The sequence below is a fragment of the Kogia breviceps genome, chromosome 3 (assembly GCF_026419965.1).
Source record: "Kogia breviceps isolate mKogBre1 chromosome 3, mKogBre1 haplotype 1, whole genome shotgun sequence".
Lineage (NCBI taxonomy): Eukaryota > Metazoa > Chordata > Mammalia > Artiodactyla > Physeteridae > Kogia > Kogia breviceps.
Window position 1 is genome coordinate 162457507 of NC_081312.1, and position 25585 is coordinate 162483091.

At 37.8% G+C, this 25585-nt stretch overlaps 1 long non-coding RNA gene across 1 annotated transcript in view; it reads right to left on the reverse strand.

Annotated features, from left to right (window-relative positions):
• The window catches only part of LOC136793858 (uncharacterized), a 186350-nt gene that overhangs the window by 94974 nt on the left and 65791 nt on the right, over window positions 1-25585 (reverse strand). The window contains exon 3 of the long non-coding RNA XR_010839877.1: window positions 24110-24260. This is a non-coding gene — a long non-coding RNA (uncharacterized lncRNA). The remainder of the gene's footprint in view (window positions 1-24109; window positions 24261-25585) is intronic.

The following is a 25585-nucleotide window of genomic DNA, read 5'->3' on the forward strand; positions in this document are numbered from 1 at the left end:
CCCGTGTCCCCTGCATCGGCAGGCGGACTCCCAACCACTGCGCCATCAGGGAAGCCCCAGGAAACTGATTTTTTAATTCCTTCCAATATGTTTATTCTTGATCTTGGATTACTGTGGAGTTTGAAGAAAATCAATGACACTTTTATATCTATCTGTGCTTGGAACCAATGAAAAGACAGACGCAGAAGTTTGGTAGATGCGGGGGCTTCCCTGGTGGCGCAGTGGTTGAGAGTCCGCCTGCCGATGCAGGGGACACGGGTTCGTGCCCCGGTCCAGGAAGATCCCACATGCCACGGAGCGGCTGGGCCCGTGAGCCATGGCCGCTGAGCCTGTGCGTCCGGAGCCAGTGCTCCGCAACGGGAGAGGCCACAGCAGTGAGAGTCCCGCGTACCACAAAAAAAAAAAAAAAAGAAGTTTGGTAGATGGAAATCAGAACACACGCTAAGTGGGAAGGTGTGGCTGAGGAGTGAGGCACAAAGGCTTCTGAACAGTAAACCCAGCAACTAGGCAGACTTACCCTCCCAGACACACGCATTTCTGAGAGCTCAGGGCTCCCTTCCCAGAGACTGGCTCTCATGCTAAGTGCACAAAAGCCAAGAGCCAACAAGAAACAGCCCAGAGACAGAGAGGAGAGGAAAGATGGAGCCTGCACATCCAGCTCCTTCTCTCCTGAGTTTACCACTCAGGTGATCACTTTTCCTCCCCAACTGGGGAAATAACAGAACATGCTGAGAGGCCAGGAGTCTGCCCTGCGAAGAGTTCCTTCATGGAAACGTAAGCTGAGGAGAGGGTCATCTTGGCCACTGCACATGCTTACAGCCCCTTGGTGGACCCTCACTCCTTAGAGGGGTTTTCTGACGTTGTATTCCTGAAGTGATATCATGCTCCCAATACATATAATGATTGCTAATAGGCTCAGAATTATATGTTTATAAACAATGTAACAAAGGCTAATAGGCACTGGAATTCAGGTAAATATCACATTGATCAGAAAGCCAACGTAAGGAAGGTTGACCCCAAATCAGGCACCTGCCATTTTCTTTTAAGTAAATAAGTATCAGCCTTAGCTATTACCTGAAATGTGACATGAGATGATGAGATTTCACTCAGGTTCCAGAGCCTTGGGTATATAGGGGACAAACTTCAAGAACCACAACTAATTCTACAAGACAGATTTCACAGTTTCACTGGGGAAGAAAAAATAAACAGCCTTTTAATAGCGCTTGCTGAAACAAAAACACGTTGAAGCAGAACTTATACCGTACATCAAAATAAGCTCTGAGTAGGTTAAAGAGTGGAATATCAAAAAGCTAAAAATAGATAAGAGGAGAAATAATGATGCCTCCATATCTGGTGTAACAGAAACAAAGACTGACGTGTTTAAAAACTAAAGTGAATTTTAAAATTAAAAAGTAAAATTTACAGCTAAAATACATTAAAAATTTATTCTGTAAATTTAAAAACTAAAATAAATAACAAAATTAAAATAAAAGCATGCTGACAAACTAGGAAATACATTTGCATGGGTTATCACACATGCATTTTAACATTATCTTAAAACAAAACTACCATGGCTCCAAAGGCCATATCTTTAAGGGATGTAAACAAATAGTTCTCGCAGTGAAAATGCTATAGAATACAAACATATGAAACATCTTTGATTTTGTAAGAAATATACATTGCAAATTAAAACAATTTAAGGTATGATTTTATAGGAACAAATTAGTAAAAGTTATTTTCATTAAAAATATTTTTCTGTAAATTATTAGCATTTATAACTGTTTTTTACTTTTAAAATTATAAATAAACCTATGAGTCTGCACAAAAAGATTGACTGCCATACCCTTTGGCTTGGCAATTGCATAATGAGAAATGTAGCCTCCAAAGCAAGTGAAGTACAGTGATTAAGAGCAGGAATTCTGAAGCCAGGCTGCCTGGGTTCAAATGTTAGTTCTGTTATTTATGAACTATAAATAATAAAGAAGTAAATGTTTGCTGGACTAGAACACATACAAATACAACTGGACAGTATGAAAAAGATTTCATAAATTAGAACATGACATTGTGCTCAAATATGACCTAGCCAATCAAAAGGGTGATTTAAAAAGTTTTTCAAGAAAACTATAATAGTTAATTGTAATTGTAAATAAAATTTACAATTTTATAATTGTAAATATAATTATAATTGTAAATAATTATAATTATAAATAAAAATGGTGTGTAGGGAAACACCACATGGATGTACACTGTGAACACTACAATTTAGAATATGCATACATTCCTAAAGTATTATTTTAACCAGGCTGCATTTTGAGTCACTTGTCCTTAGGACGTCTGGAAGAGTTTCTATGTACAAAATATAAGTTATAAAGATATATAGGTTGCAGACAAATCAGTCATTTATTAACAACTATTGGATGCTTGCTTGTTCTCATACTGCTGGTTACTAGGGAAACAGAGGTGATCCTTGACCTCTGACCTTTCATGGGCTGCCAGAATGGGCAAACAACACTGCTACACCATCACGGTCTTTAACAGGGGTCTTGGGCAGGGAGGTGGTGTGAATCAGAAAATACTGACAGATGAGTTCCTGGGTGAGGATTACGGAATGACAACACTTAACTGGAGATGATGACTTTGAGATGAACATGGATCCAAAAGGCAATCGCAAATAAAGACATTAAGGAAAAGCTGGAATATATGGAGAGAGATAGAGACAGAGAAAGAGACAGAGAAACAGAGAGACAGAGGTACAGAGAAAGAGAGGATAAAAGTTTTTGCAAAAAGTGTTTAATTATATTTGGGTGATTTTATTGTTCGAAATTAACTCAAGTTTTGTATCAAATTTTGAATACAGTATGTAGTGTTCCTAGTAAATGCTGTGATCCACACGATACTGGGCGTGAAACGGTTAAACAGTAAAACCCTGGAGCTGGGCTTCCCTGGTGGCACAGTGGTTGAGAGTCCGCCTGCCGATGCAGGGAATGCGGGTTCGTGCCCCGGTCCGGGAGGATCCCACATGCCGTGGAGCGGCTGGGCCCGTGAGCCATGGCCGCTGAGCCTGCGCGTCCGGAGCCTGTGTGTCCGGAGTCTGTGCTCTGCAACGGGAGAGGCCACAGCAGTGAGAGGCCCTCGTACCGCAAAAAAAAAAGAAAAAAAAAACCCTGGAGCTACTTCAAGCAGAGAGAGGACATTTCTTGTGGTTAGGCAGGGAGTTTACTGACACTCATATTTATATTCAGTAGGAGACTTAGTTTCATCTTGAATTCATAGAATAGGAAACAAAACTGGCTACAGGCCTAGAACATTCCAAAAAACAGATGCTAGAGGGCTACAGTGCAAATGGAGAGATGCATTATCTGTGTTAATTCACGACCAACAACTGTGCATTTAAGAGGAAACACTGGAAAAGTAATACTTTTGAAAAATAATTAATGAAGAACTTGCATTTAAAATCTGAACTTCCCACACTTCACAAATATAGAAAAAGATTTTTTTTTAATTTTATGATCAGGGCCTTTGGACAAAGAAATACACACCAGGGATAGACAAGAATTGTACAGACAAGAATTAGAGAGTACATAGAGAAGATAAAGGGAACAAGAAGAGGAGAAATTAAGATCAAAACCATCAGAGACTCCTTAAGCCAGCATTTCTAGGAGTTGAAGTTCATCCCCTCTGAGAATGTTAAAGGGTGCTCGGTTCAAAGAGCCAAGAGGTCAAGTAAATTGGGAAATTCTGCTTTAACTACGTAGGGTCACGTTTCTTTATGACTCTTCTCAAAGCTTTGATAGACTAATATACATGGGGTAAGGGAGCAAAGAGTAAGAATTGAGAGTATTTCCCAGTTTTTTTCAACACATACCCCATTTCTTTCACAGAACAACTTGTAAGATTAATACTCCATGACGTACATTTGGGAGCATCTTCTCAAGATAAACTAAGAGTTTTTACATATCTTCAGGGAGATGGAATTGAAAATTAATACTACAATTTTCTAATATTTAATTTGTTGTATGGTTCAGTTAATAAAGCACATAATAAAATTTTAAGGTATGTATTTAGACAAAGCAATCCCTATTGGACCACTTCAGTCAATGCCCCATTGGCAAACCAGGACAGCCTTGACACTCCTTTGCCTAAGGAGGAAGCTAAGACTTACCCTGTGTTCAGGTGCTTTGGCAAAGAGTGGTAATATTGCATTAGGGATGTTTCAGTAACATGGAAGCATAGTCTAGACAGGTAGAAGCATGAGTGAATGTGTGAAGCATGAGACCGTAGCTCACAACTCCACATCTTGGATCCCTTTATCCAAACTGCAAATATAGTACCTGCAAAATCTATTGGTATCAAGCATGTTGAACACATAAACCCATCCTAAAACGTGACAACAATTTGCAGATAAGAGACCCAAATTGATAGAAACCAAAAAGCATTACAATGGAATATTATTCAGCCATAACATAGAATGAAATAATGCCATTTGCAGAAACACGGATGGACCCGGGGATTAACATGCTGAGTGAAGTAAATCAGACAGAGAAAAACAGATACTATATGATATCACTTATATGTGGAATCTAAAAAAATGATACAAATGAACTTAATTACAAAACATAAATAGACTCACAGAAGTGGAGAACAAACTTGTGGTTACCAAAGGGAAAGTGGGGGGAGGGATAAATTAGGATTTGGAGATTAACATATACACACTACTATATATAAAATAGATAATGAACAAGAACCTATTGTATAGCACAGGGAACTATATTCAATATCTTGTACCTATAATAGAAAAGAATCTGAAAAAGAGTATATATATATATATATATATATATATATATATATATATATATGAATCACTGTGCTGTACACCTGAAACTAACATAACATTGTAAATCAACTATAGTTCAATAAAACTAGGTCTAAAGCTGAGGCTCCAGCACCTCTGAGTCACAAGTGTGCATCCAAACGCTTCTCCAGGCAAAGCCAGTAACTGTCTCACATCCCCCAGCAGGTCACAAAGGAGCCTCTGAGTCTTATTTTTATCCAGTATCCCAGGGGCAAACATCTGCTAATTACTGTGTACAGGCACATCTCACTTGATACAATAGAAATGTGTTTGAAACATATCATGAACTACTTTCATCCTTCAAAACATATTTCCAATAGATTGTGAATAGTTCTATTTTAAGACGTTACCACAAATTATTTTTTAATGGGAAATAAACAGATTTTAAAGAAAATCACCCCCCCAAAGACCCCCTATTGTGTAAAGCAGGATGTACGTGTGTATCAGCAGGTGTGCTAGGATGCTGCAGCCCTTTAGTGTTCCTGTCAACATGATGCAAACAAATGTTATGGGAGAAGAACAGATTTAAGTGGGAGATAAATATGTGTGTTCCTTCTAGGCTGTAAAGTTGGAGAGGTAGTTATTATGTTTTATGTATTTTTGTATCTTTGTATCTTCCTGGCAGTGAACTCAGATATTTATGGAGTGAATGAATGAATAAATGAATGAATAAGAAACAATAGGAAAAGGCCGTTACCCAGAAGACATGGTCAGTCTGGTGATTTGAACATTTCTCTCTTTATGCAGGGCAAATATCTTGTATATTTAGCCACCTTGATATCTCATATCATCCACAGTTCCCCTATACTTGCTCTGGATAAAATAGATGTTGGAAACGAATTGGCCAAATTGCCATTCAGAGTTGTCGCTCTTTTTTTTTTTTTTAATTTTATTTTTATATACAGAAGGTCCTTATTAGTCATCAATTTTATACACATAAGTATATACATGTCAATCCCCATCACCCAATTCATCACACCCCCACCCCCACCCCCCTGCCACTTTCCCACCTTGGTGTCCATATGTTTGTTCTCTACATCTGTGTCTCTATTTCTGCCCTGCAAACTGGTTCATCTGTACCATTTTTCTAGGTTCCACATATATGAGTTAATATACAATATTTGTTTTTCCCTTTCAGACTTACTTCACTCTTTATGACAGTCTCTAGATCCATCCGCGTCTCTACAAATGACCCAATTTCGTTCCTTTTTATGGCTGAGTAATACTCCATTGTATATATGTACCACATCTTCTTTATCCATTAGTCTGTCGATGGGCAATTAGGTTGCTTCCATGACCTGGCTATTGTAAATAGTGCTGCAGTGAACATTGGGGTGCATGTGTCTTTTTGAATTATGGTTTTCTCTGGGTATATGCCCAGTAGTGGGATTGCAGGGTCATATGGTAATTTTATTTTTAGTTTTCTAAGGAACCTCCATACTGTTCTCCATAGTGGCTTTATCAATTTACATTCCCACCAACAGTACAAGAGGGTTCCCTTTTCTCCACACCCTCTCCAGCATTTGTTGTTTGTAGATTTTCTGATAATGCCCATTCTAACTGGTGTGAGGTGATACCTCATTGTAGTTTTGATGATCTGTCCATTGGTGTAAATGAGGTGTTAAAGTCCCCCACTATTATTGTGTTACTGTTGATTTCCTCTTTTATAGCTATTAGCAGTTGCCTTATGTATTGAGGTGCTCCTATGTTGGGTGCATATATATATATTCATAATTGTTATACCTTCTTCTTGGTTCATCCCTTGATTATTATGTAGTGTCCTTCCTTGTCTCTTGTAACATTCTTTATTCTAAAGTCTGCTTTATCTGATATGAGTATTGCTACTCCAGCTTTCTTTTGATTTCCGTTTGCATGGAATATCTTTTTCCATCCCCTCACTTTCAGTCTGTATGTGTCCCTAAGTCTGAATTGGGTCTCTTGTAGACAGCATATATATGGATCTTGTTTTTGTATCCATTCAGCAAGCCTGTGTCTTTTGGTTGGAGCATTTAATCCATTCACATTTAAGGTAATTATCGATATGTACATTCCTATGACCATTTTCTTAATTGTTCTGGGTTTGTTTTTGTAGGTCCTTTTCTTCTCTTGTGTTTCCCACTTAGAGAAGTTCCTTTAGCATTTGTTGTAGAGCTGGTTTGGTGGTGCTGAATTCTCTTAGCTTTTGCTTGTCTGTAAAGGTTTTGCTTGTCTGTAAAGCTTTTGATTTCTCCATTGAATCTGAATGAGATCCTTGCCAGGTAGAGTAATCTTGGTTGTAGGTTCTTCCCTTTCATCACTTTAAGTACATCTTGTCACTCCCTTCTGGTTTGTAGAGTTTCTGCTGAGAAATCAGCTGTTAACCTTATGGGAGTTCCCTTGTATGTTATTTGTCCTTTTTCCCTTGCTGCTTTCAATAACTTTTCTTTGTCTTTAATTTTTGCCAGTTTGATTACTATGTGTCTCAGTGTGTTTCTCCTTGGGTTTATCCTGTATGGAACTCTCTGTGCTTCCTGGACTTGGGTGGGTATTTCCTTTCCCATGTTAGGGAAGTTTTTGACTATAATGTCTTCAAATATTTTCTCAGGTCCTTTCTCTCTCTCTTCTCCTTCTGGGACCCCTATCATGCGAATGTTGTTGCATTTAATGTTGTCCCAGAGGTCTCTTAGGCTGTCTTCATTATTTTTCATTCTTTTTTCTTTATTCTGTTCCACAGCAGTGAATTCTACCATTCTGTCTTCCAGGTCACTTATCCGTTCCTCTGCCTCAGTTATTCTGCTATTGATTCCTTCTAGTGTAGTTTTCATTTCAGTTATTGTATTGTTCCTCTCTGTTTGTTTGTTCTTTAATTCTTCTAGGTCGTTGTTAAACATTTCTTGCACCTTCTCAATCTTTGCCTCCATTCTTTTCCGAGGTCCTGGATCATCTTCATTATCATTATTCTGAATTCTTTTTCTGGAAGGTTGCCTATCTCCACTTCATTTAGTTGTTTTTCTGGGGTGTTATCTTGTTCCTTCATCTGGTACATAGCCCTCTGCCTTTTCATCTTGTCTTTCTGTGAGTGTGGTTTTTGTTCCACAGACTGCAGGATTGTAGGTCTTCTTGCTTCTGCTGTCTGCCCTCTGGTGGATGAGGCTATCTAAGAGGCTTGTGCAAGTTTCCTGATGGGAGGGACTGGTGGTGGGTAGAGCTGACTGTTGCTCTGGTGGGCAGAGATCAGTAAAACTGTAATCTGCCTGACTGCTGATGGGTGGGGCTGGGTTCCCTCCCTGTTGGTTGTTTGGCCTGAGGCAACACAACACTGGAGCCTACCTGGGCTCTTTGGTGGGGCTAATGGCAGACTCTTGGAGGGCTCATGCCAAGGAATACTTCCCAGAACTTCTGCTACCAGTGTCCTTGTCCCCACAGTGAGCCACAGCCACTGCCCGCCTCTGCAGGACAGCCTCCAACACGAGCAGGTAGGTCTGGTTCAGTCTCCCCTGGGGTCACTGCTCCTTCCCCTGGGTCCCAATGCACACACTACTTTGTGTGTGCCCTCCAAGAGTGGAGTCTCTGTTTCCCCCAGTCCTGTCGAAGTCTTGCAGTCAAATCCCACTAGCCTTCAAAGTCTGACTCTCTAGGAATTCCTCCTCCCATTGCCAGACCCCCAGGTTGGGAACCTGACGTGGGGCTCAGAACCTTCACCCTAGTGGGTGGTCTTCTGTGGTATAAGTGTTCTCCAGTCTGTGAGTCACCCACCGAGCAGTTATGGGATTTGATTTTACTGTGATTGCGCCCCACCTACCATCTCATTGTGGCTTCTCCTTTGTCTTTGGATGTGGGGTATCTTTTTTGGTGAGTTCCAGTGTCTTCCTGTCAATGATTGTCCAGAACCTAGTTATGATTCTGGTGTTCTTGCAAGAGGGAGTGAGAGCATGTCCGTCTACTCTGCCATCTTTCTTCCTAATGTCCGGAGTTGTTGCTCTTGATCTGCAGAGTGAAGACCCTCTTCACCAAATCTACTCTCTTTGGGTTATCCATTAAAATCTGATTGGAAGAGTCTTTTAGAAGATAGCATGCTATTCCTCCCAAGCTTACTTAGTCTTTCGCTGTTTCTGGAATCTTTGTGTTGAAGACTATTTCTAAACATATCTTAATTAAGATTCATATTTTAGGATTGATTTCTAAAGACAGATATCTTGTATAACACCAAACCAGTCTCCCAACTAATAATCAATGAATCAAGGGCCATGGACATTTTTAAGGCCCTGGATACATATACATATTTTTAAACCAATTGTCAGAAAGACTGTAGTGATTTACATACTCAAAAGCGAAGTCTAAGAGTTCAGCTCAGCCCATTACACCTTTTGAAATTTATGAAAAGAAAAAAGTCACTTACAGTATCTTAGCATTTCCATTTCTTTGATCACTGATGAAGATTGGCTTTTCTTCAATTGTGTTATCCATTGATATTTCCTTTCATCATCTGCTAATGTTTTTGCCCATTTTTATTGGAGTTGAGTGTTTGCACACTCTCATGCAGGGGTGTGTGCTTGTTTGCATATGTGTGTTTGTTTTCTATGGTTTGCCTTTTGTCTTTATTTTCAGGTTTTTCATGTACAGAAATGTTTACATTTTATGCAGTCCAATCTGAAATATTTTTACCTTGAACCTTTAAGCTAACTAAACCCATAACTTGTATTCATGAATTTGCATCTATGAATCTATTTATGAATCATCTATCTATGAATTTGCTTTATGTTTCCTCTCTAAACGCTGCACCTGTTCTTCCTCACTCTTCTCCACCTGTTTATTTACTCATCCTATCTTTGTCTGATGCACCTGGACCTTCTGGAATGTGTAACCTGGGGCTAGGACATGAGTCCAATAAATCAAGTCCTTCCCCTTGGTCTGTGATGCAATGTAATCATATATCAAATTCTTAATGCCATCTGTGTGTTTCTAAAGGCCCTTTTGAGGACACACGTTGGACAGGAGGTCAATATTTAGGATTACCACTTTCAGTTTGGAAAGTTTATAATTTAGCTCTCCCAGATACCTAGATGCCTTGTAGAGTCTGCATTTTGATGGTACAGCACTGATGTTGCATCCAACAGAGAATTACTTTGTGGATTTCTTTCATTTCATGCCCATTGCTCTCTTTAAGTCTCATCTTAAGAGATAGCTTCTTCAAGAAGCTTTCCTTCTTTTTTTTTTTTAATTTTTATTTTATATTGGAGTGTAGTTGACTGGCAGTGTTTTGTTGGTTTGGGGCATGCAGCAGGCTAATTCTATTATTTATATAAATGTATCTATTGAGGCTTTCCTTCTTAGCTCCCTCTTCTCAAAGAATTCCTCAGCATCATATTCCCTTGCCAATTTGCATATAGTAGTTTTTGATATAAAATAACCATCTCCTGGTAATATTCACTTGTTCATTCTGAACAACTTAAATTTTTTCTCTGAAAATTAAAAAAAATCATATACCAAATTCTTACAAATGGTTTGCATTCTCAACCTTATGATATAATGATGTTCTTGTACCAGATCAACATTAATGAATTCATGTAATTATTAGAGGTTAAGAGGGCTTTAACATTTAGTGGTAAGAGCTATCACATCACTCTCCTTGTTTAAAATAGTCTTAACCGATGATGATTTTCATGTATCCATCCATGTTTTTATATATCTTAAGTCATTTCAGGTAGAATATCTTTATTTTTTGCATTTCTCTGATAAGCCTATTGAAATATATCCACATATTTAGGAAGGGCAGAATTATGGTAATAAAACTGATTTTACATCACGTGGGGTTTTTTTCACATTGATTCAAAAATGCATATTTGTTACACTAAAAGGTTTGTTTGTTTTTTTTGTTTTGTTTTTTGTTTTGTTTTGTTTTGTTTTGGCGGTACGCGGGCCTCTCACTGCTGTGGCCTCTCCCGTTGCGGAGCACAGGCTCCGGACGTGCAGGCTCAGCGGCCATGGCTCAGGGGCCCAGCCGCTCCGCGGCACGTGGGATCCTCCCAGACCTGGGCACGAACCCGCGTCCCCCGCATCGGCAGGCGGACTCTCAACCACTGCGCCACCAGGGAAGCCCAAGGTTTGTTTTTGAATACTGGCCCACAGACATTTTCTCTGGTCCATTCTATCTGCTTAGTATTTGTTTTTAAAACAGTTTTATAGAAAAAAAAAAAAAAAAACCAATTCTCCTAATAGGTATTTTCTTTGACACATAAAAAATAATTCTTCTTTTTATACCACACATCCTATAATTTTTTCTCGTCACTTCTTTCCCAACTCTATACTCCATTGGTACTTAATTGATTAATTTTTTATTTGAGTATTCTTATTAAATAAAATACACAAGGTAGGTCATACTATAAATTCTGTTGACCAAGAACAGGGTTTTTTTTGTCTTTTTCTTTTTAATGGAAGTCAATTCTGATTTAGGCTGTCTTTACTTATAGAGAATTCAGGTCAAAACTTCTCTTTTTGAAGTAATGTGAGAGAATTAACCAATAGTAATATAGTGGTCTTAGGATTTTAAGAGATAAATTTTTGAGTCTCTAGTTGAAATTAACAATGAGTGTATCTAGAAAAATTTGAAAAAGAGATCAAAGCCTGAAATAATATTTTATCCAAATAGGTAACAATGGTGAGCCTTCAGACCATAGGAAGAGAAATAAAAATTCCCACATTGCTGATGGCTGTCTGTAAATCACATGGCAGTAATTGCATTTAGCCTCCACAAACAGCTTTGTTTAAGAGAATGACTCTGCCTGGTTGTCTTTGCCCTAGAATAATTTTTGACATAATTTTAAATCCAGGCTTTAACCACTCAGTAGTATGTCATTATTTCTCTCTACTCCATTGGTTTCTGTGTCTTGTCACTGTTTGCTTTGACTACGTAATTTCCATGATGACTCATTCTGACATTAGATCAAACTGTAGGCCTTTATACCTATTTCACTGTAAAAGTGACTCACAGAAGTGAACAGGCCATGTGAACATTGCATGTAATATTTCTGAATATGTGAATACCTGAACTCAATAGGATAGAAATCCCCCAATACTCTATATTATCAAAAGATCTTGCTTCCATGTAGCATTTTTGTATATGATATTCTAAAATAGTGATGGAAATATGGGAAATATGTCTACTATGGATTAGGGAAGTAAAAAGTTAATGTATTTTTCAGCTACCTTATCTCCCAAGTTCAAAAGTCCAAGGCCACATTATCCAAAGCTGACTTTTGAGATACATTAAATTTAGCCATCATTCTGAATGCAGTTGATTGCAAGAGCAGTATTTTACACCTTGCAAGTGACAATAAGAAACATTCATTTTTATTAGGTATTGATTTTCAGGAAATTATACGTTACTCTTAAAATAAATTTCCAAAATTTTACATTTTCATGCATGTATAATCTTCTCTAGATTTTCCATTTAATTTTATAATTCCAAATTCATATTTTTGTGTATACAATATAAAATACATACACTTTTAATTTGTCTCCATATATTTAAAATTATACTCCTCAGTAATCAGAGAAAGATTTGAAGATTAAATAGCTCTCAGGTACTAATTTAGATGAACGCTTAACATTCACCAACATTGCTGTCACTGAAGTTCACCATACATTTTATTATTTTTTAACATCTTTTTTGGAATATAATTGCTTTACAATGGTGTGTTAGTTTCTGCTTTATAACAAATTGAGTCGGCTATACAATATACATATATTCCCATATCTCTTCCCTCATGCGTCTCCCTCCCACGCTCCCTATCCCACCCCTCTAGGGGTTCACAAAGCACTGAGCTGATCTCCCTGTGCTATGTGGCTGCTTCCCACTAGCTATCTATTTTACATTTGGTAGTGTATACATGTCCATGCCACTCTCTCACTTCATCCCCGCTTACTCTTCCCCCTCCCCGTGTCCTCAAGTCCATTCTCTAGTAGGTCTGCATCCTGCCCCTAGGTTCTTCATGACCTTTTTTTTTTTTTTTAGATTCCATATATATGTATTAGCCTACGATATTTGTTTTTCTCTTTCTGACTTACTTCACTATGTATGACAGACTCTAGGTCCAACCCCCTCACTACAAATAACTCAATTTTGTTTCTTTTTATGGTTGAGTAATATTCCATTGTATATATGTGCTTCTTTTTTTTCTTGATGAGTGTGGCTAATGGTTTATCAATTTTTTTAATCCTCTCAAAGAACCAGCTTTTAGTTTTATTGATCTTAGCTATTGTTTCCTTCATTTCTTTTCCATTTATTTCTGACCTGATCTTTATGATTTCTTTCCTTCTGCTACCTTTGGGGGTTTTTTGTTCTTCTTTCTCTAACTGCTTTAGGTGTAAGGTTAGGTTGTTTTTTTGAGATGTATCTTGTTTTTTGAGGTAGGATTGTATTGCTATAAACTTCTCTCTTAGAACTGCTTTTGCTGCATCCTATAGGTTTTGGGTCGTCATGTTTACATTGTCTTTTGTTTCCAGGTATTTTTTTATTTCCTCTTTGATTTCTTCAGGGATCTCTTGGTTATTGGGTAGTGTATTGTTTAGCCTCCATGTGTTTGTATATTTTACATACGTTTTCCTGTAATTGATATCTAGTCTTATAGTGTTGTGGTCGGAAAAGTTACTTTATACGATTTCAATTTTCTTAAATTTACCGAGGCTTGATTTGTGACCCATGATATGATCTATCCTGGAGAATGTTCCATGAGCACTTGAGAAGAAAGGGTAATCTCTTTTTTGGATGGAATGTTCTATAAATATCAATTAAGTCCATCTTGTTTAATGTATCATTTAAAGCTTGTGTTTCCTTATTTATTTTCATTTTGGATGATCTGTCCATTGGTGAAAGTGGGGTGTTACAGTCCCCTACTATGATTGTATTACTGTCGATTTCCCCTTTTATGGCTGTTAGCATTTGCCTTAAGCATTGAAAAGCTCCTATGTTGGGTGCATAAATATTTACAATTTTTATATCTTCTTGGATTGATCCCTTGATCGTTATGTATTGTCTTTCTTTGTCTCTTGTAATAGTCTTTATTGTAAAGCATATATACGGGTCTTGTTTTTTATCCACTCAGCCAGTCTATGTCTTTGGTTGGAGCATTTAATCCATTTACATTTAAGGTAATTGTCTATATGTATGTTCCTATTACCATTTTCTTAACTGTTTTGGGTTTGTTATTGTAGGTCTTTTCCTTCTCTTGTGTTTCTTGCCTGGAGAGGTTCTTTTAGCATTTGTTGTAAAGTTGGTTTAGTGGTGCTGAATTCTCTTAGCTTTTGTTTGTCTGTAAAGGTTTTAATTTCTCCATCAAATCTGAATGAGATCCTTGCTGGTTACAGTAATCTTGGTTGTAGGTTTTTCCTTTTCATCACTTTAAATATGTCCTGCCACTCCCTTCTGGCTTGCAGAGTTTCTGCTGAAAGATCAGCTGTTAACCTGATGGGGATTCCCTTGTATGTTATTTGTTGCTTTTCCCTTGCTACTTTTAATAATTTTTCTTTGTATTTAATTTTTGATAGTTTGATTAATATGTGTCTTGGCATGTTTCTCCTTGGATTTATCTTGTATGGTACTCTCTGTGCTTCCTGGGCTTGATTAACTATTTCTTTTCCCATATTAGGGAAGTTTTCAACTATAATCTCTTCAAATATTTTCTCAGTCCCCTTCTCTTTCTCTTCTTCTTCTGGGACCCCTATAATTTGAATGTTGGTGTGTTCAATGTTGTCCCAGAGGTCTCTAAGACTGTCCTCAATGTTTTTCATTCTTTTTTCTTTATTCTGCTCTGCAATAGTTATTTCCACTATTTTATCTTCCAGGTCACTTATGCATTCTTCTGCCTTAGTTATTCTGCTATTGATTACTTCTAGAGAATTTTAAATTTCATTTATTGTGTTGTTCATCATTGTTTGTTTGCTCTTTAGTTCTTCTAGGTCCTTGTTAAACGTTTCTTGTGTTTTCTCCATTCTATTTCCAAGATTTTGGATCATCTTTACTATCATTACTCTGAATTCTTTTTCAGGTAGACTGCCTATTTCCTCTTCATTTGTTTGATCTGGTGGGTTTTTACCTTGCTCCTCCATCTGCTGTGTGTTTCTCTGTCTTCTCATTTTGCTTATCTTACTGTGCTTGGGGTCTCCTTTTTGCAGGCTGCAGGTTCATAGTTCCTGTTGTTTTGGGTGTCTGTCCCCAGTGGGTAAGGTTGGTTCAGTGTATTGTGTAGGCTTCCTGGTGGAGGGGACTAGTGCCTGTGTTGTGGTGGATGAGGCTGGATCTTGTCTTTCTTGTAGGTAGGACCGCGTCCGGTGGTGTGTTTTAGGGTGTCTGTGACCTTATTATGATTTTAGGCAGCCTCTCTGCTAATGGGTGTGGTTGTGTTCCTGTCTTGCTAGTTGTTTGGCATAAGGTGTCCAGCACTGTAGCTTGCTGGTCGTTGAGTCGAGCTGGGTCTTAACATTGAGATGGAGATCTCTGGGAGAGCTTTTTCCATTTGATATTACATGGAGTCAGGAGGTCTCCGGTGGCCCAAAATCCTGAACTCGGCTCTCCCACCTCAGAGGCACAGGCCTGACACCCTGCCGTAGCACCAAGACCCTGTCAGCCACAGGGCTTGAGCATCAGGTTCCTCTTCCAGCTGACCTGGGAGTAGAGCTTTTATTGCACAAAGCTCTGATTCCTAACCATACATTTTAATCCAATCCAAAAGTTGTTGAATTCAAGCACAGGATATGGATATTAAAGGTAGGAAATAATGAATAATTTATAAGGATCATCTTTTACTAAAAATTCTTGGTGCTTCTTAACTGTTTAAAGTTAACATATTTTATTGATTTAAGAGATATTGATATATTTTATTTAAGAACAACTGTGGTGGTAGCAATTTAAAAATACAGGTTTCAGCTCAAAATATTACTTTTATACTTAGGGTAGATATTCAAATATGTTTCTTTTTTCCTGAGCTATTTAACAAAAATATAAACATCATGTAAATTTTCAAATAGAGTGTCACAATCAGTTTCACTCCTAAGAAGTAGTGTGGTTGCATAAAACAGATAGTAGTGAGTATAGGTCCAAAGTATGTTTAACCCTTGAAACTGGAAACATAATTTTAAGCCATAGAAATCTGGAATAAAAAATTCTATAAGAGTATTTGTGGAACTTCAAAAATACCCAGTATTCTACTCATCTGAAAGACTATTTACAGGAAAACTTTGATCAGTATTTTACTGCATTTCCATTGCCGAATAAAGTCCAGTTTTTATTCAGGGTGGAAAATGCCATGTCAGGTTATCACATGAAAGGCACTTACTTGTAAAACAACATCTTTGTTCCCAAGCATTAGCCCTTTTGATCATCAAAATAAAGCTTGTATACAAAGACGCTATCAGAGGTCAAGGTTGACTTGTCCAAGACTCTCCCCTTCTATCTGGCATCTCAAAGAGAAGCCTGGCCTCCCACAGACCACTGCTGGTTGTGGGTTACAGCCCAGGGTCTAAGGCAGTAAATTCTGATCCACCCTAAAAGAATGCCATCAGGGCTGATGCCTTCCCAAACATGAACACTGATGGGCACTCCTCCTGCAAGTTTGCCATGTCATACAACCATAATAGCAAGACTTGGACCCCAGCCCCCAAGTGCCTCCTCACCAGTCACACCAGGTGAGGGTCCTGGACCCTCTCCACTCACTGAAGCTTAGCTGGCAGGCTTGGGCAAGAGTCAAGGCTCTGGGAGGTGTCTGTGCTTCTCCATCCACATTTTAAATGCTTCGTAGCCTGAGGATGGAGATTATTGTCCAGTTTTCCCCAGTGATGCTCCCTCAACAGGCCTGGTGGGGGCACTGCCTGTCCAGGTGTCAATGTGACACCTTCTCTTCGTAGCCACAGTGTTGCTCCTGCTGAGTAAGGATGGCAGTCTCTCCTGATAAGTGGGCTCTGCAGGTCCACTTGGACCACAGATTGAGCTGCCCTGAGGGAGGATAAGGATATTCTACTTCTTTGAGGACCACTCCCCAGTTCTCTATTCAGGACTCCCCTAAGGAAATTCTAGCTATGGCATATAGTCCAACCCCCAAACCTCACCTTTCCAGTGTGTGACAGTCCTTCATCAGTGTTACTTTTCTGGGATAGGACCCCATCTCTTTAAGATCTCTCCCTGCATCCCTTTAAGAGTGGAATGTGGACGTCTCTGTTCGCCATATGGCCTATATTCTAAGACAGATCTTTCCAAACATACTCTACATAGTTGGTGGAAATATGCCAATTTTTCAATGATTTGATTCCAAACAAACTAAAATTTGTGAGCTTTACTGATTTCTCTTATCTTTTCTATTTGCTTTGTCCTTGGGGCTGGTTTTAAGAATATAAATGTAACACGGTCCCACAAGGCTCAGATTCTAGAATCAGAAAACTTGAGTTTGGATCTTCTTTCTGTTCTACATCCTAGTCTATGTGAACTTGCGAGCATTTTTCTATCTGTTTATGTAAAGCACACACATATGTTTTATTTATATTTATATAACTAATATATACATATATAAAAATAATGTTTAAATAAATAAAATTTATTTTAACTGTTTAAAAGTTATTTAAATAATAACAAAACCTATCACCATTGACTAAGGTCTTTCCTCTCTTGTTTTCCTGGACTGAATAAGACATTTATAATGCAAAGGATGACAGGGAATCTTAAAAATGACAGAAAAAATGATAGCACTATAAATTTTATATAGGAAGAATCAAAATAGGGTCGGTTAATTATGACTGTTATTTAATTAAAGGGATTCTAAAAGGTCAGTCTTATACCAAATATTCCATATTTATATTGTGTCATAAATCTTCTGTACTATGATTAAAGCAGTATATCTGAGCAGGTCACTGTTAAATTGTATGTTACCTGGAGGCAAAATGCCATCTGCATCTATTATTATATTCATACAAACCACTTCCTTGCATCAGCTGCCTGAGTCACTTCTCAGAGCTTTGCTCAGATCGTATGAGCTTTTTTTTATCGGATGGGATCAGGGAAGAGCCACAGAACAGAGTACTGTTAGAGCAGGCAGTTTTTGAATGGAGCGTCTCAAGAGCATTGAATTCATGATGGATTTGCACAGGGGTTCAGGTTGAAAATGAAGTTGAAAAAGAGAAGTAAGATAGGCCAAAGAGAAGGAAAGTTATGAAGCAAGACAAAAAAGAACTCGGACCATTTTACAATTGCTAGAACTGCAAAGGGGTTTTGCTGGGGCCAAAAAAGCAATCTGGAAGGACAGTGAAATGCAGATTTCCTAAAATCTTAGAGTTCATAACTTCTGGCAGTTGGAGAAGGGGATTGGGGGAGACAGAGAGAGAGAGAAGTCTTTTCTCTTTCCAGTTCTCCCATTTTATGGTTGATTTTCTATCTTTCCCAATCACTGAGTCATCACCAAAGTCTGGCTAGAATTCCGTCCTGTTGTCATGGAATATATTTTGATCTTTTGACTTAGATCATTAATTCCTTCAGTCAGAGCACAGCAAAGTGGTCCTGATATTGAGAGGAAAGCAGGGCTAGATATTCGACAAGCATGGACCAATTCCAAGTAAGAAATGTATCATCCTCAGTTCAGAGATAAAGTGATGTTTCAGTTCACCAGCAGTGTTGATTTTAGTTACCTTTATTATGATTTTTGGCAAAACGAATAGCATTTTTGATGTCATATACATTTTGCAGATTTTTATATACAACCTACTTATTTGTCAATGTGTTTCCAGGTGGTCTTAAGTTATTCAAATGCTTTAAATTTTCTTTATATTTTTAAGCCAGCACCCTTCAAAGGAGGTTCCTAATATTTATCAAAGAACAATCACTCTGAATGCCAAAATAAAATAAACTAAAATGTATGCTGTTTTTTATTATTTCTTTTTTATTGAAAAAAATAGATTTGAAAAAATTTAAGTTGCTTCAACAAATAGTTATTGCCAACAAATTTGGAAATTAATCCTGTTGGACAGATCAAAAAACTAAGTTAGCTGGCTAACACACTAATAGGATTTTTAAAAAATTAACTCCAGATGTTACTGACATGTTTTACCAGCAACCCTTTAATATGGATGTGTGGATTTTTGTTAATCCACACATTACACTTTTCAGTTGTCTATATCCATGTGCCCAATAGAAATAAAATGAGGGCACATAGGTAATTTTAAATTGTCTAGGAGCCACATTAAAAAAATAAAAACAGGCTATATTAACTTTACTATTTATTATTTAAACCAATATATTCAAGAAATATCACTTCAATGTGCAATCAATATAAAAATTATGAATGAAATATGGTGCATTCTTTTATTCCTACTATGTCCTTGAAATCTGGTGTGTATTTTATATTTGAAGTGGATCTCAAATAGGATTAGCCACATTGTAAGTGCTCAGAGTCACAGGAAGCTAGTGGCTACCGTATTGGGAGGCCCAAGTCTAAATCACAATCATTATTCAGTTCAAGTTCAGTATGACTCAGCGTCTGTCCTAAAAGCATTAAGATTTACTTCCTTACTTTCTGTATTTTTCGCATTGCTCATTGCTTATAAATGCTGATCCCAGTAATAGATCTGTACAGGAATGAGAGGAATAATTGAGTCATTTAGCCAATAGTGCCAGGAAATTACTTCAAGTGTACTGATTGTTAAAATTGCTTCTAATGGCATAACAAACTGATATTGTTTCTCAGTTTTATACTTCTTTAGGTGATTTAGAGATATTTCAGATTTTTCTTAAGTACTGGTTTGAAGTTTCCATTGTATATGCTATTACAAAGCTCATATGTCGCAGGAATAATGAAAAAATTATTTATCAACTTAGGGAATTTTAAAAAATATGATGTCTGCCTTCATGAAACTAACAGACCAATAGATCACAATATTAAGTGTCTAAAATGGATTGACCTTGACTGTATTTTTATAAACCACATGGATCAATATTGAAAATAGAAGTGATAAAATATCCACAGTACAATATTATTGTAAAGACAGTGTAATTTTTGAACACTAAAATAATTTTGAGGGAATGCTTCCTTGTACCCATTAATGAGAATCAGTACTAAATGCAGATACAATTCAGGAGCTGCCCTGTACTGACAGTGGCAAATGGCATTGTTCAGGGTTAGACTTTCATGACACAAAAACAGTATACTTAATAGACATAAGTTTAGTTGGTTGCCCCTGTATGTCAGTACCTTGCAAAGTTAATGGCACTTAGATGACAGTGAGTAAATATTTGCTTAAACAAATGGAAAAATAGCCATTTGAAGATTCTTATTTTCTCAACCCTGTAAGTAACAGCACACATCTTCGGATACAAAATTACATGCTAAGGTTGTACTGGAATGTTAGAAAGAAGAAAAACCTATTTTGTTTCTTTGCTATCTTTGGAGTAACCGTCTATATTTAAAAGCATTTTTGTTAAATAATCATAATTATAGACTAAATGTTATTACTAGATCAATACTGTTGTGGAGATATTTGGTATCTTTTCAGGGATATAGATTTCCAATTAGGGTGTAGTTAGTGTATAACTGTGTACTTGGTATATACCTGTGTGGTTGGTATATAACAATATGAGAAAAAAAAATTTTAAGTTTAGATTAATAAGTGGATGTTTTAAAAATTTTAATTAGAAGTGGTTTCGCAAGGGAAAAAAAATTAGTATCACAGCATGATACTCTAACTTTTAAAGTCTGCACATAAACAGACTTTTGCCATTTGGAAAGACAAAGGGAAAGAAAAATCAGTCATTTTTCACATATAACGAGTCTTCCAGATAATCATAAAACAAAGTGAAAGAGTGAAACACGAGAAGTACTTCACATTTTAAACCCCCATGAATTTTTTTTATGTTTAAGGGAGAGACTTCAACAGTTGTCTTACCTTTGTTGTATATAATCATAAACTATTTAAATCTTTATTCCAGTCACAATATTAGCAATCAGAGCATGACTAGCACATCCTGGCATGAGTCAGCTTGTTGAGATTTCGTAGAGTTGCTGTGCTTTTTTAGAGTGATATCAGTATTTACGTATTGATGATATAAGTGAACAGTTTGTATTAAGTATCAGAAAGAAAAATACTTTTTATTGAAATAAAAACATGTCCACATAATTAAAGGATTTTGGAAAATTTTATGCCAATCATTTTGAAGAACGATAGGCTTATCACACAAATACTTGGGATTTCTTTCATTTGGGTTGAAAAAAACTGAATAAGATATTCCAGAGTAAAAATGACAACACTGGGATTCAAATATTATATTCTCACCAAAAAAGACTAATAGTGCCTCAGGACAGATTGAACCACTAAGTATATCATGGGGCCTATTGACCTCTATATTTTATAACAATGGTCCTGAAACTTAGACTCAGGATTCCTTTACAGTTTTACGAATTTTAGAGAATCCCAAAGACCTTTGGATTGTGTGGGTTATATCTATAAATCTTTAGCATACTCAAAATTAAAATTGATAAAAATTTTAATATCTATCAATTCATTTAAAAATAATAATAGGGCTTCCCTGGTGGCTCAGTGGTTGAGAGTCCGCCTACCCATGCAGGCGACACGGGTTCGTGCCCCGGTCCGGGAAGATCTCACGTGCCGCGGAGCGGCTGGGCCCGTGAGCCATGGCCACTGAGCCTGCGCGTCCGGAGCCTGTGCTCCGCAAAGGGAGAGGCCGCAACAGTGAGAGGCCCCCGTACTGCAAAAAAAATAAATAAATAAAATAAAATAATAATAATAAACCCATACTCTGTTGACATATTTTTGAAGAAGAGTAACTATACAGTCTAAACTGAAATAAAAAGTGAGAAGAGAGACATTATTTTACCTTTTTGAAAATTTTTATTATCTGACTTAATAGATAATAAACTATTAGAGATATTAAATTAATAGATATAAATATTAGAGATGCCATAGTTGGAGTTTCTGAATTCTGAATATCTGAATGCCTGCATTTGCATTCATTGTGTTGAAATATGTTTCATGGATAAAGTATATTAAAAAATTCAGCCTCATACAAAATACATATCTGGAAAAGGGAGGAATACTGCAATAGCCTTTTCAGGTCATTGTTACATTTTTTAATACCATACCCAAATTGGACAAATGGGAGTTTCTTATAAGTTTCTATGTGAAAGCTGTAATGTAGAATCAGAAATCTTATCAATAAGCTTTTTACATTAATATCCATGAGTTTATCTTATACTTTTGAACAGATCTTTTACCTATGCATAATGTCATAACATCATGCAATTGTTATTTGGAAAATATCACTTGAGCTATTCAGTTCTTTCAAATATTGATATATCTCAATATATATAATATCAAAAGTTCACAATTATACTATCACCATGAGCTCATCAGGAAAGTATTAAATACTAGAAAGTTGCAAGATCACCATGATGGACACAAGTTTTCCAAATTCTATCATTTGAAAGCTGAAAATTTATTGGCAACAAATAGTGTCAGTTGGTTTCTTTAAAGTGATGAATCCGCTTATTTAGTTTGAGAAAATGTCTCCTAGAAACCCAAGTCTGAATTACCAGAGATTTTCTGTCAGTCATTCTTGAGAGAAAAAAAATAAATAAACACAATTCTTCCATGAAAAAGTGGCTATTTGAGCCCACAACTCAATCAGACACATACTCTTCCTCAAGATAATCATGACACTTTGGTATCCGGAAATGAATTAGGCATACTTCTCATTTCATTACACAAAATGTTTAAAAGATGTGTACTAAGGGTCAAGATTTCATAAAATTAATATGTTATACTGCTACAAGAAGGACCATCTTCAGTGAAGCCAACACTTGTTTTCTTTTATTATGCCAATGGCAAGAAAGACAATTGATGTCTAGTAGAGTTTTGTGCCACTGTTTTGATTCATGTTAAGCCATCAGCAGTTTTATCTACCATTGCTTTTGCACCATCAATGACAATGGCAGTGCAAAAGGCATTGATGTCTTAGTGTAATTAGAAAAATATTTTTGACCACATGGAATCCTCAGAAGCTCTCAGGGATACCACACTCTGAACCACTGCTCTATAACTCCACTAAGCAAGGATCCAGCTTCAGTTTGAACACTTTAAGCTGAAGCATCTCTGCTGGGGGCAGAAATGATGGTCTTCTTTAGATAAAATTGAAATCCATCTCCCTATAACTTCCACCAGTAAATCCTACCTACTCTGACCTCTTGGGAAAGCCCAGAAGAAAAGAAAGCCCTTTTCTCTATGACAGCCTTCCAATTTTTTGAAGACAGAATGTCTTCCCAAGTCTATGCTTCTCCGGATTCAACATTCTCATTTATCAACATTTTCTCCTTGGGATTAACTTTAACTTTCTTACACACCCTTCCTCCTCAGATAGCTGTATTTACATGTATCATGTTACTGTTAGTTTTTAACCTTAATTTCAAAGATATCTGATCTCCATCACAATCTAGTGGTTTTCCTTCCCAGTTCTAATTTCTCACACTTTTATATTTCTTAGGCATTACCTCCCCAAAAATCAAATAAGAAAAGGTTAATAAAATAGATTAAGTCCCATACACTATGGGACATTATTCATCCTTTAAAATGAAGGAAATTCTGTCATATGCTATAACATGGGTGAACCTTAAGGACATTATGCTAAGTGAAATAAACCAGTCACAAAAAGAAAATATTGTGTGACTCCACTTATATGAGCTATAAAGAGCAGTGAAACTCATTGAGACAGAAGAAGAGTGTTGGTTGCCAGGGAATGTGGGAAGAAAGGATGGGAAGTTCTTCCTTAATGGTTACAGAGTTTCAGTTTTGCAGGATGAAAAACGTTTTGGAGGTGGATGGTGGTGATGGTTACAAAGAAATATGAATGTACTTAATGCCATTAAACGCTGCACTTAAAAGTGGCTAAGATAGAAAATTTTATGTATTGATATAATCTTAGCAACATTGATCTAGTAATGACACAGAAAATATAAATTAAATATATAAGAATGATACAGGGCTTATCACTACAAATCTGACATTTAAAAAGATAACGTTATGACAAATACTTGAAAAATACATGACTTTTATTTAAAAATAAAAATGTATCAAAACTGAGACTAGAAATAAAAACTTAAAATTATTTCTTGTCTATGAAATGAATTGATTCCTTAATTAATTAAATGTTATTGAAAACAGTCCAGAAGTGAAAGCCCCAGACTTAAATACCTTCACCGTAAGAAACAGATGATAACTATTCAATAAACTCACCCAGGGCTTCCCTGGTGGCGCAGTGGTTGAGAGTCCACCTGCCGATGTAGGGGACACAGGTTCGTGCCCCGATCCGGGAGGATCCCACATGCGCGGAGCGGCTGGGCCCGTGAGCCATGGCCGCTGAGCCTGCGCGTCCGGAGCCTGTGCTCTGCAACGGGAGAGGCCACAACGGTGAGAGGCCTGAGTACCACACACACACACAGAAAAAAAAACCTCACCCAGAGGATATTTTTTAAAAGGGACACTTCCAAGCTTATTTTTTGAGGCCAACATACCTAAGATAGATTGCACTGAGAGTCTTAATTTTCTTTTCCTCCCTGTATCCATTCCTATGGTTAACTTCTTCCCATAGACTCTGGGCCTGGCCATAGACTTGCTTTTGTCTGTGGACAGCAGCACATGTGCTGCAGGAAGAGGCTTGGAAAAGTGCATGTGTGTTCACACTGTTTCTTGGAGCCCAGACACTGCCGAGAGAATGTTCTGGACCAGCCCCTGGAGGATGGAACAGGTGCAGGAGAACTGAGTTGGCTCAGCTGAACCCACACTAGACCAGCCAGCTCCTAGCCCGTTCACCCATGGATGAAGGAGCCTGCCCAGCCGAGATCAGCTCGTCCCACTCCAGATCTGCAGAATTTCCAGCGAGCCCAGAAAATCATGTGTAAATAAACAGAGAGAGAGAGAGAGAGAGAGAGAGAGAGAGAGAGAGAGAGAGACAAATATAAACTCAGTGGTCTTAGTGCGTGTCCCATCCCTAGACTCCTAACACAGTGGAGCCTTCCTATTGGAGACAGCTGTGTCACCAGCTGGGCAGCCTCTTCACTGTTGCAATCCCAGAAGGGTGCAGTGTACCCTTTAAACCAGCAGGTGGTGTTTGATGCTGCCTCCATCACACCTGAACGGAACAGGTCTTGAAACAAAGGGAACGATGGCGGTGGGAGAGGACCCCTTCCTGCTACATGTACCTTATAAACCACTTGAAAAATGTTGCATCCCATTCCCATGATGCAGGGCTCAGTGGGTTTGGAGGTCCGAGTGACAGAGGGCACAACTCTTATCTAATGACCCTTTTCTACAGGAGCCTGTTTCTGGGCTGCAGCAAACCACCATTAGGTCCGAGGGTGGTGATAACTTCTTAGCCTCTGCATGTTTCTACATCTCTTGTTTGCTTCCCTCAACTCTGCCTAGACCTTTGCAAGGTTTCCATTTACTGACAGCTTTTCAGTCACTTTGTGAGGGTGACACCACATGATGCCAAGTACAGGTTGTGAGGACGATGATACTATTTAGAGAGCTCTCTATAGTTGCGGTGAGCGGGGACTACTCTTCGTTGCAGTGCGCTGGCTTCTCATTGCAGTGGCTTCTCTTGTTGCAGAGCACCAGCTCTAGGCGCAGGGGCTTCACTAGTTGTGGCACGTGGGCTTCAGCAGCCGTGGCTCGTGGGCTCTAGCGCGCGCAGAGGTTCAGTAGTTGTGG